Source organism: Coregonus clupeaformis, chromosome 26 (assembly GCF_020615455.1).
Source record: "Coregonus clupeaformis isolate EN_2021a chromosome 26, ASM2061545v1, whole genome shotgun sequence".
NCBI classification, from domain to species: domain Eukaryota; kingdom Metazoa; phylum Chordata; class Actinopteri; order Salmoniformes; family Salmonidae; genus Coregonus; species Coregonus clupeaformis.
In genome coordinates, this window is record NC_059217.1 from 34,217,996 (window position 1) to 34,231,469 (window position 13,474).

A 13,474-nucleotide genomic window follows, 5' to 3' on the forward strand; every position below is an offset into this window, starting at 1 on the left:
TATAGGGAGGAGGTCAGGGACAGTGTGGTGCCAGGACAACAACCTCTCCCTCAATGTGAGCAAGACAAAGGAGATGATCGTGGACTACAGGAAATGGAGGGCCGAACACACCCCCATTCACATCGACGGGGCTGTAGTGGAGTGGGTCGAGAGTTTCAAGTTCTTTGGTGTCCACATCACCAACAAACTATCATGGTCCAAACACACCAAGACAGTCGTGAAGAGGGCACGACAACGCCTTTCCCCCTCAGGAGACTGAAAAGATTTGGCATGGGGGTCCCCAGATCCTCAAAATGTTCTACAGCTGCACCATCGAGAGCATCCTGACCGGTTGCATCACCGCCTGGTATGGCAGCTGCTTGGCATCCGTCAGTAAGGCGCTACAGAGGGTAGTGCGTATGGCCCAGTACATCACTGGGGCCAAGCTTCCCGCCATCCAGGACCAATATACTAGGCGGTGTCAGAGGAAGGCCCAAAGAATTGTTGAAGACTCCAGTCACCCAAGTCATAGACTGTTCTCTCTGCTACCGCACGGCAAGCAGTACCGGAGCGCCAGGTCTAGGTCCAAAAGTCTCCTTAACAGCTTCTGCCCCCAAGCCATAAGACTGCTGTATGTGGCGCGTGTGACAAATATAATTTGATTTGATTTGACAAACCACACCACACAAACCGTTTGGTGGTTTGTCAGCAACACCTGATGGTTAAGAGACGACTTGCCATATGAAGAACAAGCATTCCAAAAGCCAATTTCAAAGATGGAGCAGACATGACTTGCACCAGTGCCATCTTGAAGTGCATCTTGATCTAATAATGAAAAAACACTGAAATAGCAACTTGCTTCATTATTAAACCACGTGCTGAAATCCGGCAGAATCCAGTGTAGGCTATATAGAAATAATAACACTAAAATTGAAAATCATTTAACTAAATAATGAGGATTTCTATCTGCCTAATGGAGGTATAGATTACATCTCACATTCCAGTTCAAACTTAAATCCCATGCAGCCTTGTTTGTCTTAATGCGACTCAATGCAGCCAATGGCAATGTCCGCTTTAGGTATAATGCGGGGAGCCGCTTGTGAATTTGACAACACTAACGCAGTTCCACCTCAGACCGCCGGCTAGCGCGGATTTAATAGAATCTTGCCCAAGTTTCAAATGGGAATAAAATGTCAGATATTTTGTATTTATACAACAATTTAATGTGTTATCACTGTACTTAATCTAATAGCACAACCAAAATGACCTGGATTGCAGTTGAGATTACATTAAAAGTACATTATGCAAGGGATCAATCCTGTGCATATATTATTATAGCAATTGTGAAGATCTGCACAGATCTGAGACCTTTGCATGCTATCTTGAACATGCACACTTTCTATGATTACATAAGAATACATTCATAAATTAGTTACAGTAACCTCAAAATGTGGCCATGGATGTGTTACTCATTTTAAGGTTGAATAAATACTGTTAAATTAGTTTGCTAGATAGCCTTAACTTTAGGCTATGTATTGTATTATAAATGTAATAATGAATTGTGTTTGGTTGACAATTGAACCAAATATCAATATTAAAAAAATGGGACTAAATCAAATCAAACTTTATTTAAAATGCATTTAAGGTTTGATTTAATTTAGTCCTATTTTTTAACTTAGATTTTTGGTTGAGATAGAGACGTGAATCCATATATCAATTATTAATTTGTAGACAAACTGGAATTAAAGCCAGACTAAGTCACTGGCATAGATGGAACTATCTAAGCAGAAGATACAGTGGGGGAAAAAAGTATTTAGTGAGCCACCAATTGTGCAAGTTCTCCCACTTAAAAAGATGAGAGAGGCCTGTAATTTTCATCATAGGTACATGTCAACTATGACAGACAAAATGAGAAAAAAAATCCAGAAAATCACATTGTAGGATTTTTAATGAATTTATTTGCAAATTATGGTGGAAAATACGTTTTTGGTCAATAACAAAAGTTTCTCAATACTTTGTTATATACCCTTTGTTGGCAATGACACAGGTCAAACGTTTTCTGTAAGTCTTCACAAGGTTTTCACACACTGTTGCTGGTATTTTGGCCCATTCCTCCATGCAGATCTCCTCTAGAGCAGTGATGTTTTGGGGCTGTCGCTGGGCAACACGGACTTTCAACTTCCTCCAAAGATTTTCTATGGGGTTGAGATCTGGAGACTGGCTAGGCCACTCCAGGACCTTGAAATGTTTCTTATGAAGCCACTCCTTCGTTGCCCGGGCGGTGTGTTTGGGATCATTGTCATGCTGAAAGACCCAGCCATGTTTCATCTTCAATGCCCTTGCTGATGGAAGGAGGATTTCACTCAAAATCTCACGATACATGGCCCCATTCATTCTTTCCTTTACACGGATCAGTCGTCCTGGTCCCTTTGCAGAAAAACAGCCCCAAAGCATGATGTTTCCACCCCCATGCTTCACAGTAGGTATGGTGTTCTTTGGATGCAACTCAGCATTCTTTGTCCTCCAAACACGACGAGTTGAGTTTTTACCAAAAAGTTATATTTTGGTTTCATCTGACCATATGACATTCTCCCAATCCTCTTCTGGATCATCCAAATGCACTCTAGCAAACTTCAGATGGGCCTGGACATGTACTGGCTTAAGCAGGGGGACACGTCTGGCACTGCAGGATTTGAGTCCCTGGCGGCGTAGTGTGTTACTGATGGTAGGCTTTGTTACTTTTGTCCCAGCTCTCTGCAGGTCATTCACTAGGTCCCCCCGTGTGGTTCTGGGATTTCTGCTCACCGTTCTTGTGATCATTTTGACCCCACGGGGTGAGATCTTGCATGGAGCCCCAGATCGAGGGAGATTATCAGTGGTCTTGTATGTCTTCCATTTCCTAATAATTGCTCCCACAGTTGATTTCTTCAAACCAAGCTGCTTACCTATTGCAGATTCAGTCTTCCCAGCCTGGTAAAGGTCTACAATTTTGTTTCTGGTGTCCTTTGACAGCTCTTTGGTCTTGGCCATAGTGGAGTTTGGAGTGTGACTGTTTGAGGTTGTGGACAGGTGTCTTTTATACTGATAACAAGTTCAAACAGGTGCCATTAATACAGGTAACGAGTGGAGGACAGAGGAGACTCTTAAAGAAGAAGTTACAGGTGTGTGAGAGCCAGAAATCTTGCTTGTTTGTAGGTGACCAAATACTTATTTTCCACCATAATTTGCAAATAAATTCATAAAAAATCCTACAATGTGATTTTCTGGATTTTTTTTCTCTCAATTTGTCTGTCATAGTTGACGTGTACCTATGATGAAAATTACAGGCCTCTCTCATCTTTTTAAGTGGGAGAACTTGCACAATTGGTGGCTGACTAAATACTTTTTTTCCACACTGTACATCTCCTTCAAATGTTGATATTTAGATGCGTTGGCAACCAAACACAATTCAATATCAAGTTTGTGGACAAAATACCCCCAAGACCCCCAAGACATGCTAACCTCCCCTGTTATTGGTAATGGTGAGAAGTTAGCATGTTTTGGGGGTATGATATTTGACCCTCTGTAACTTTCTCACTCATCATTATTCACGATTCATTCAGGATTATCCATAATCATGGTAGCATCCACATAAATGTAGAAGTGTTTAGAAACATATTCTATTCTTATTTATAATAAAAGTGACTCCAAAATAACACAATGCATTATTTACCATTCATTCAATTTTAAACATAACCAAAACGAAATGCAAATGCATCCAACAAGTTTATAGAGTCACAAGCTTGATACATGTATATTCAGCGTTCATGACCAGATTGTAAACTAATCTTGATTCTATGAACAGGAGGAGGACCGGTCAGAGTCTAAAGCCAGCCCTGAGGAGGAGGAGTTAACCGGAGAGAATAGCCGAGAGTCAAGCAGAACGGAGCCCAGACAGTACATGGCCAAATGTGCTGAGTTGCAGGTATTGTATAGCATACCTGGAACAACTGATCTATCACCTTTTCCCTACTTTAATCTGGTGTCCTTAGACAAAGCCTTGTCTGTCTTATCTTCATCAGAAGTCACTTTCTTGGCTAGTCTTTATATAAAAGACAGATAGTCTTTATATTAAAAGTAACCTAACAATGTCAAGTTACTGTATGTGTGTGGGAAGGGGTGTGTGTGTGCATAGATATAGAACTGATTAACATCTACAGTGCTATGAAAAAGTATTTGGACGACATGGTTCCAGTAATGCCTGGCGAAAACCAAACTCTGCATTCCACAGTAAGAACATCATACCAAAGGTCAAGCATGGTGGTGGTGGTGTGATGGTTTGGGGATGCTTTGCTCTGCCACGAGTTGCTAAGCCAGAACCCAGAAGCAGACCAGGACAAGGTAAGTTGAAACGAAGGTGAGTGTTTATTACAAATTCAAGAGTGATGCTGAATAATCCAGGGACAGAGCGGCGCGTTGATTAGTTGTTGGGGGTGCAGTGGTTGATCCCATCCTGGGTCGGCAGCCGACCACCAGGCAGAGGTTGGATGAAGGTTCCGGACGGGTGACTGCAGATGGAACAAAACGGGGGTAAGTAAGCAACCAACCAACAAGGTGCAAAAACAACAAACCAACGCTAGGCTCTAAGACTGATACTCTGCAAAACCTACTGTTCATGGCTACTGATCCGGCAGGGACTGGAGATACTGGAGATACTGGAAACCCCGGCCCCGCCGTCTGGAATCCATGATGCGACGCACCGCGTAGGCGGGACCACCTCCGATCATCCGAGGAGGAGGAGGAGGAGGAGGCGGAGGAGGCAACAGAGGACTGAGGAAGACAGGCTTGAGGCAGGAGACATGAAAGGTGGGATGGACTCTGAGCGTCCTCGCTAGTTTGAGTCGAACTGCCACTGGATTGATCCACCTTCTCCACAAACGGACCAATGAACCGGTAACAACTTCCTAGACTCAGTCCGTAACGGAAGATCCCGTGTGGCCAACCAAACCCTATCTCCGATGGTATAGGTAGGGATCCGGCGACGATTCGCCTGGAGCTGATACCGGTCCGAATCTGGGAGTGCCTTTCTGGCCCGATGCCAGGTCCGGTGGCAACGGCCTAATGGGCCTGAACAGAAGGCACTGAGAGCTCCCTCTCCTGAGAAGGAACAGGGGAGGTTGGTAGCCATACAGGCACTGGAAGGGAGACATCCCAGTGGCAGATGTAGGGAGAGTATTGTGGGCATACTCAACCCAAGGCAACTGAGAGACCCAGGAGGTGGGGTTGGAAGAGACCAGACAGCGTAGCGTGGATTCCATCTTCTGGTTGGCTCTCTCTCCGCCTGACCATTGGATTGGGGGTGAAAACCAGATGTGAGACTGACTGTAGCTCCAATGGCCAAACAGAAGGACTTCCAGACAGCAGAGGTAAACTGAGGGCCACGGTCGGAAACGATATCACTGGGCAAACCGTGGACCCTGAAAACCTCCTAACCAGGATCTCGGACGTCTCCCGAGGCAGAGGGAAGCCGGCAATTGGCACAAAGTGGGCGAACTTGCTGAATCTGTCCACGATAGTCAGAACGACCGTGTTCCCCTCAGAAGCGGGCAACCCAGTGACGGGGTCCAGGGCCAGATGCGACCATGGTCGCGGGGGAATAGGAAGGGGTGAAGTAGTCCAGAGCTGGGCCGATTGGTACTCTTATTCTGCGTACACACTGGACAGGCAGCAACAAAACCCCCGAGTATCCTCGGCCATGGCAGGCCACCAAAAACGTCTGCGAAGAAAACGCCATTGTCCGAGCCACGCCAGGGTGACAAGCCATCTTGCTGGCGTGGGACCATTTGAGGACAGCAGGACGAACCGACTCAGGCACAAACAACCGACCGGGTGGACCGTTACCGGACCGGGCTGAGTCCGGGGGCCGCCAGCACCTCCTCCTCAATCTTCCACATAACTGCTCCCACGACGCAGTTCCGGGGAGAATTGTCTCGGTCTTGGACCCACTCTCCTCCGTCTTGGAGAACATCCGGGACAAGGCATCCGCTTTGCCGTTCTTAGATCCAGGTCGGAACGTCAGGGGAAAACTTGAATCGTCCAAAACAACGCCCACCTGGCCTGACGGGAGTTGAGACGTTAGCCGATTGCACGTAAGCAAGATTCTTGTGGTCAGTCCAGACAATAAACGGTTTGCTCCGCCCCCTCCAACCAGTGGCGCCACTCCTCCAAGGCAAGTTTCACCGCGAGAAGCTCCCGGTTACCCACATCGTAATTCCTCTCCGCAGGCGAAAGCGGCGACGAGAGTAGTAGGCGCAGGGATGGAGTTTACTGTCCGTGGAGCATCGCTGCGACAGGATGGCGCCAACTCCCACATCAGACGCGTCCACTTCAACGACGAACTGACGGGCCGTGTCCGGTTGAGAGAGAATCGGTCGTTGGTGAATCGCCTCTTCAAATCCAGAAACGCTCGATCCGCCTCGGATTCCACTTGAAGGTCCTGATACTGGAAGTCAAGGCAGTTAACGGAGCGGCCACACGGCTGTAATCCCGGATGAATCTGCGGTAGAAATTCGCAAACCCAAAATCTCTGGAGCTGCAATCTCGTACCGGGCTGGGCCCATTCCAGAACCGCTCTAACCTTCTCCTGGTCCATCCTAATCTCTCCCCTGGAGATGATGTACCCGAGAAAGGATGTCGTGTGGGCGTGAAACTCGCACTTCTCGGCCTTCACGAACAGGCGATTCTCCAACAATCGCTGCAGAACCTGGGCCGGACATGCTGGACGTGGTCGGAAGGTTCCTTCGAGAAGATCAGAATGTCATCCAGGTAAACAAACACAAAGAGACCGATCATATCTCTCAGGACGTCGTTCACCATACTCTGGAATACCGCGCTGGAGCATTGGTCAGTCCAAACGGCATCACCTGATACTCGAAGTGACCCATCGGTGTATTGAAACCCGTCAACCACTCGTCCCCCTCTCTGATCCGGACCATGTGATACGCATTGGTAGGTCTAGCTTGGTGAACACCGTAGCACCCTGTAAGGAGTCGAAGGCAGAACTCATCAAGGGCAGGGGATACTTGTTCTTGACCGTGATGTCATTCAACCCCCGATAATCAATACACGGTCGAAGAGAGCCATCCTTCTTACCCACAAAGAAGAATCCTGCCCCCCAGGGGTGATGACGAGGGACGTAACGAGACCAGCAGCTAGGGACTCCTTGATGTAGGTCTCCAAAGCCTCACGTTCAGGTCGGGAGATACTGTATAACCTTCCCTTGGGGTAGACAGCTCCAGGGAACAGGTTGATGGCACAATCATATGGTCGGTGGGGAGGGAGTGACAGAGCCTTCTGCTTACTGAAAACTTCCCCCAAATCGTGATATGTCTCGGGAACCAGGGACAAATCTGGGGGTTTAGCCTCAATCACCTGACTGGGAACCGAATGGGGGCAGGCAGTCTTGAGACAGTTAGCATGACAATCAAGGCTCCAACTCAGTTACCTTGCCCGTCACCCAATCGAACGTGGGATTGTGTTCCTTCAGCCAGGGGTATCCAAGGACCAGAGGAACATGGGAAGACGGCAGAATGAAGAATGAAATCATCTCAGAATGATTCCCCCGACAACCGCATCTTAACCGGGTTCAGTCCTCATCGTGATACGTGCCAGACTACTGCCGTTCAGAGTGGTCGCTTCAATGGCTTCCGGCAATTGCTCCTTGAAAGCCCCAGCTGTTCCACCAACTCGGCATCAAGAAAGCTTCCACCGGCACCTGAATCGATAAAAGCGTTAATCGCTAAGCTCTGATTCCTGTTCACAAGGGTAGCCGGAAACGGGGGTCTGACAGAGGTACTGAGAGGTTGAAACTGGCTCGCTAAAAAGTCCTCCCAACTTTAGCGAGCCGGGCAGTTTGACGACCGCCGGGAACAAGTGGAGATGTAATGTCCCGAGCTACCACAGTAGAGGCAGCAGTTGGTCTTACGTCTATGTTGACGCTCCTCCTTGGTTAACCCGTGCGCGCCCCCACTTGCATGGGTTCAGAATCGGGAGAGAGGACCTCTCCACTAATCCTTTGTGGTGGAGAATGATCCGACGTGTTCTGGTCCACCACCCGACCCGACTGGGAACTGAGAAGCTGATCGATTGGACGGACCCCATTGCTTCTCCCTCCTTCGCTCTCGGACTCGATTATCCACCCGAATAGACAAGGCTACCAAGCTGTCCAGGTCACTAGGCTCCGGATAGGAGATCAACTCATCCTTGAGCTGCTCCGACAGACCCTGGTAAAGGGCCGCTTGCAGAGACTCCTCGTTCCACCCACTCTCCACAGCCAACGTCTTGAACTCGATCACGAAGTCGGCCACGCTACGAGTTCCTTGGTGAAGCGAAAACAGGCGCCTAGCTGCGTCCCCCCCTCGGACGGAATGGTCGAAGAGCTTCCTCATCTCGGCCGTGAACCCCTGGTATGAAGCCATGCAGGGGTCTTGTCGTTCCCAAACGGCTGAAGCCCACTCCAGCGCTCGACCACGCAGCAACGCAATCACAAAGGCTATCCTAGCCTTGTCTGTCGGCATAAGAGTAGGGCTGTAGATCGAACACTAATCCACACTGCATAAGGAAGGAACGGCATCTTCCCAGCTCCCCCTCATATCTATCCCGGCGTCGGAACCTTGGGCTCACGGAAGGACACAGCTCCAGAAGCGGCAGGCGAGATGGGTGAAACCGGTAGTGGATCCTCCACCGGAAACTTGCGTTGGTTCTGGACCTCCGTCAGACCGGTAGAAAGGTTCGAACTGACAACGCGATCTCCTGTAGTACCGTGCTATGATGGCCCAACATCTTCTCCTGATGGGTAATGGCATGGCGAACAGAGTCCAGGTCCGCTGGGTTCATTACGGGCGGATCGTTCTGTCACGAGTTGCTAAGCCAGAACCCAGAAGCAGACCAGGACAAGGTAAGTTGAAACGAAGGTGAGTGTTTATTACAAATTCAAGAGTGATGCTGAATAATCCAGGGAACAGAGCGGGGCGGCGTTGATTAGTTGTTGGGGGTGCAGTGGTTGATCCCATCCTGGGTCGGCAGCCGCCGACCACCAGGCAGAGGTTGGATGAAGGTTCCGGACGGGTGACTGCAGATGGAACAAAACGGGGGTAAGTAAGCAACCAACCAACAAGGTGCAAAAACAACAAAACTAACGCTAGGCTCTAAGACTGATACTCTGGTAAACCTACTGTTCATGGCTAACGATCCGGCAGGGACTGGATGTTAGGCCAGAGCCTAAGAAGGGTGATGATCAGGACCAGGTGTGCAGATTGCTGATGGGATGCAGGTGCGGAAATCAAGAGAGCTCCCGGAGCGTTCCCGAACCCTCGGGAAACTGGAGATCACGAACAGAAAAACTAGTCACCAGACAGGACCCGACTCAGACTGCCGGGATGCGTTTGCAGCCTCAGGACCTGGACAACTTGCCTTAATAGAAGGAACCATGAATTCTGCTCTGTATCAGAGAATTCTACAAGAGAATGTCAGACCATCCGTCTGTGAGCTGAAGCTGAAGCGCAGCTGGGTCATGCAGCAAGACAATGATCCAAAACACACAATCAAGTCTAGATGAAAATTGCTAAAAAGCAACAAATTTGAAGCTTTGGAATGGCCTAGTCAAAGTCCAGACCTAATCCCAATTGAGATGTTGTGGCAGGACTTGAAACGAGCAGTTCATGCTTGAAAACCCACACGTCACTGAGTTAAAGCAGTTCTGCATGGAAGAGTTGGCCTAAATTCCTCCACAGCGACATGAGAGACTGATCAACAACTACAGGAAGCATTTGGTTGGAGTCATTGCAGCTAAAGGTGGCACAACCAGTTATTGAGTGTAAGGGGGCAATTACTTTTTCACACAGGGGAATTGGGTGTTGCATAACTTTGTTTATGAAATAAATGAAATAAATATGTAATTGTTGTGTTATTTGTTCACTTATGTTCCCTTGATCTAATATTAGGTTTTGGTTGAAGATCTGATAACATTCAGTATCACAAATATTCAAAAGTAGAGAAAATTAGAAAGGGGGCAAATTCTTTTTCATAGCACTGTATGTGTGTGTGCACCTAGGTGTGCAAGCGTACATGTGTGCATGTGTCCGCATGTCTGCACGTGTGTGTGCACGTGTGTGTAGCTAGAGGCTGTCTTGGTCACTGTAAGATGTTGTGTGTCAGTCTAATTGTTTGTGTGTTAGTGTCCCTACTCCCTTAAATCAGAGAGCTCAACATTGTGTGCTCTTGCTATTCTCTGTTCATCTCTATTCCCAGAGCTGCTCCTGCACAGCTATGATGGCTGGCATTCTAAGATCTGATTGCACTGACACTTGTGTCCCAGCTCTCTGCACTACTCAACCTACACAGGAACCTGCTCCTCTCACAGGAGATCACCACTAGTCTACTGAATGGTGTGGAGGGCTCACTCAATGGCCTCTCCAAGGTATCGTCCCACAAAACACCCTCAATACAACAGATGTTTTCTAAGCACCATAGAGACATTCACTGGTTCCCCATGAATGTAATGCAATATATTAAATATGCCTTGTTTTGTTTCAAACACTGAATGCCATGTGGTCTCTCTGTGATGTATCCTCCATCTTTCTTAGCTGGCAAATTGCCCTTTAAAGTGTGTGTTCATTATTTGACAAACAAAGCTTTGGATAAAGTATTTATTTGAAGTTACCATTTCAATTATGTATCATCATAAATAATGTGCTTAGTATAAACATGTACAAAATGTATCAACGTGTATAACATTTGTGCCCAGGCCTACAGCCACCTGACCGTCAACCCCAACGACATGAGTCTCCTGGTAGAGCTGCCCTCTAACCTGAAGATCTTGCAGCTTCAGCACACACAAGACAGGTACATGTCAACCACAGGAGGCTGCTAATGGGAGAATGGCTCATACTAATGGCCAGGACGGAGCAAATGGAATGGCATCAAACAACTGGAAACCATGTGTTTGACATATTTGATATCATTCCACATATTCCGCTCCAGTCATTACCACGAGCCCGTTCTCACCAATTAAGGTGACACCAACCTCCTGTGATGTCAACTTCGGCTTTTAGTCTGTCTACCATGTCAGACACATACAAGCCTACAAGTCTACTCTGGCCCCATCTGTTACACTGGCTCATGGTCTGTACGTTTATGACCACATTAGGTCCTGTGTAGCTCAGTTGGTAGAGCATGGCGTTTGCAATGCCAGGGTTATGGGTTCGATTCCCATGGGGGCCCAGTATGAAAATGTATGCACTCACTAACTGTAAGTCGCTCTGGATAAGAGTGTCTGCTAAATGACTAAAATGTAAAAATGTTATTTTGTATACCTGTTCCTGAGCAGAAGTGGCCTGGGTGCAATACTTGATGACGCCACAGGAGGGCTAGTCACATCTTATGTCCTTTGTAGAATCAGCACAGTCGGACTCCTGCTAAACCATTTAACATACTATACTGTAAATGCCACCCATACATATAATGTACTGTCGTGACACAGTTTGCAGACAAATAGGTAAATTGTGTGTTCTTTTTTAGGTCAACTCTCTATGGAGCTTTCTGTGAGAGGAGCTAACTCACAGAGTCAGAGAGGGAAATTCATGCAGGTTTCTGCTGAGGCTTCTCATCCTTTGGGATATTTTCATTCAGCACATGTTCATTAGGTGGTAACTAGTAGCAGGCTTGCCTTTATTGGATAAGAAGATGGTTTATTTTTGTGTGTGGGTGGGATTGTGAGGGAGGATATTTTTCATTCGTTTTCTAAGACTAGACAAATATGCCATTGAAATGCCGCAGCACTGCACTTAAGTGCTATCAGCATTCACACTTAAACTTTAAATAAAAACATTATTCCAGCGTAACATTTAGTTAGTACTCCGGGTCTCTCCCTAACAACATGAAAGGTTCAAAGCTACTGAAGACAAAGAGACACGTGGAGAGATGAACACTGAATAGTAAGATAACTGGACACGGACCATTTCACGTCTCGCCTGTAGCCGCTAGCCAAGCATGGGAAAAGCAGATTTTCAAATACCAAAAAAACTAAGTAAGATTTGAGGAGATTCATTCCAAAATGCTATATATACAGTGCATTCGGAAAGTATTCAGACCCCTTGACTTTTTTCACATATTGTTACATTACAGCCTTATTCTAAAATTGATTAAATTGTTTATTTCCCTCATCAAACTACACACAATACCCCATAATGAAAAATGGAAATATCACATTTACATAAGTATGCAGACCCTTTACTCAGTACTTTGTTGAAGCACTATTGGCAGCGATTACAGCCTCAAGTCTTCTTGGGTATGACACTAAAACCTTGGCACACCTGTATTTTGGGAGTTCCTCCCATTCTTCTCTGCAGATCCTCTCAAGCTCTGTCAGGTTGGATGCGGAGCATCGCTTCACAGCTATTTTCAGGTCTCTCCAGATATTGTTGATCGGGTTCAAGTACGGTCTCTGGATGGGCCACTCAAGGACATTCAGAGACTTGTCTCGAATCCACTCCTGCATTGTCTTGGCTGTGTGCTTAGGGTCGTTGTCCTGTTGGAAGGTGAATCTTCACCCCACTCTGAGGTCCTGAGTGCTTTGGAGCAGGTTTTCATCAAGGATCTCTCTGTACTTTGCTCCGTTCATCTTTCCCTCGATCCTGACTAGTCTCCCAGTCCCTGCCGCTGATAAACATCCCCACAGCATGATGCTGCCACCACCATGCTTCACCGTAGGGATGGTGTCAGGTTTTCACCAGACGTGACGCTTGGCATTCAGGCCAAAGAGTTCAATCTTGGTTTCATCAGACCAGAGAATCTTGTTTCTCATGGTCTGAGCCTTTAGGTGCCTTTTGGCAAACTCCAAGTGGGCCTTCATGTGCGATTTACTGAGAAATGGCTTCCATCTGGCCACTCTACCATAAAGGCCTGATTGGTGGAGTGCTGCAGAGATGGTTATCCTTCTGGAAGGTTCTCCCATCTCCACAGAGGAACCCTGGAGCTCTGTCAGAGTGACCATCGGGTTCTTGGTCACCTCCCTGACCAAGGCCCTTCTCCCCAGATTGATCAGTTTGGCCGGGCGGCCAGCTCTAGGAAGAGTCTTGGTGGTTCCAAACTTCTTCCATTTAAGAATGATGGAGGCAACTGTGTTCTTGGGGACCTTCAATGCTGCAGAAATGTTGTGGTACCCTTACCCAGATCTGTGTCTCGACACAATCCTGTTTCAGAGCTCTACGGACAATTCCTTCGACCATATGGCTTGGTTTTTGCTCTGACATGCACTGTCAACTGTGGGACCTTATATAGATAGGTGTGTGCCTTTCCAAATCATGTCCAATCATTCGAATTTACCACAGGTGGACTCCAATCAAGTTGTAGAAACATCTCAAGGATGATCACACTCACACACTCAATCAAACAGACTCCAACCTCTCCACAATGGCCAAGACCAGAGAGCTGTGTAAGGACATCAGGGATAAAATTG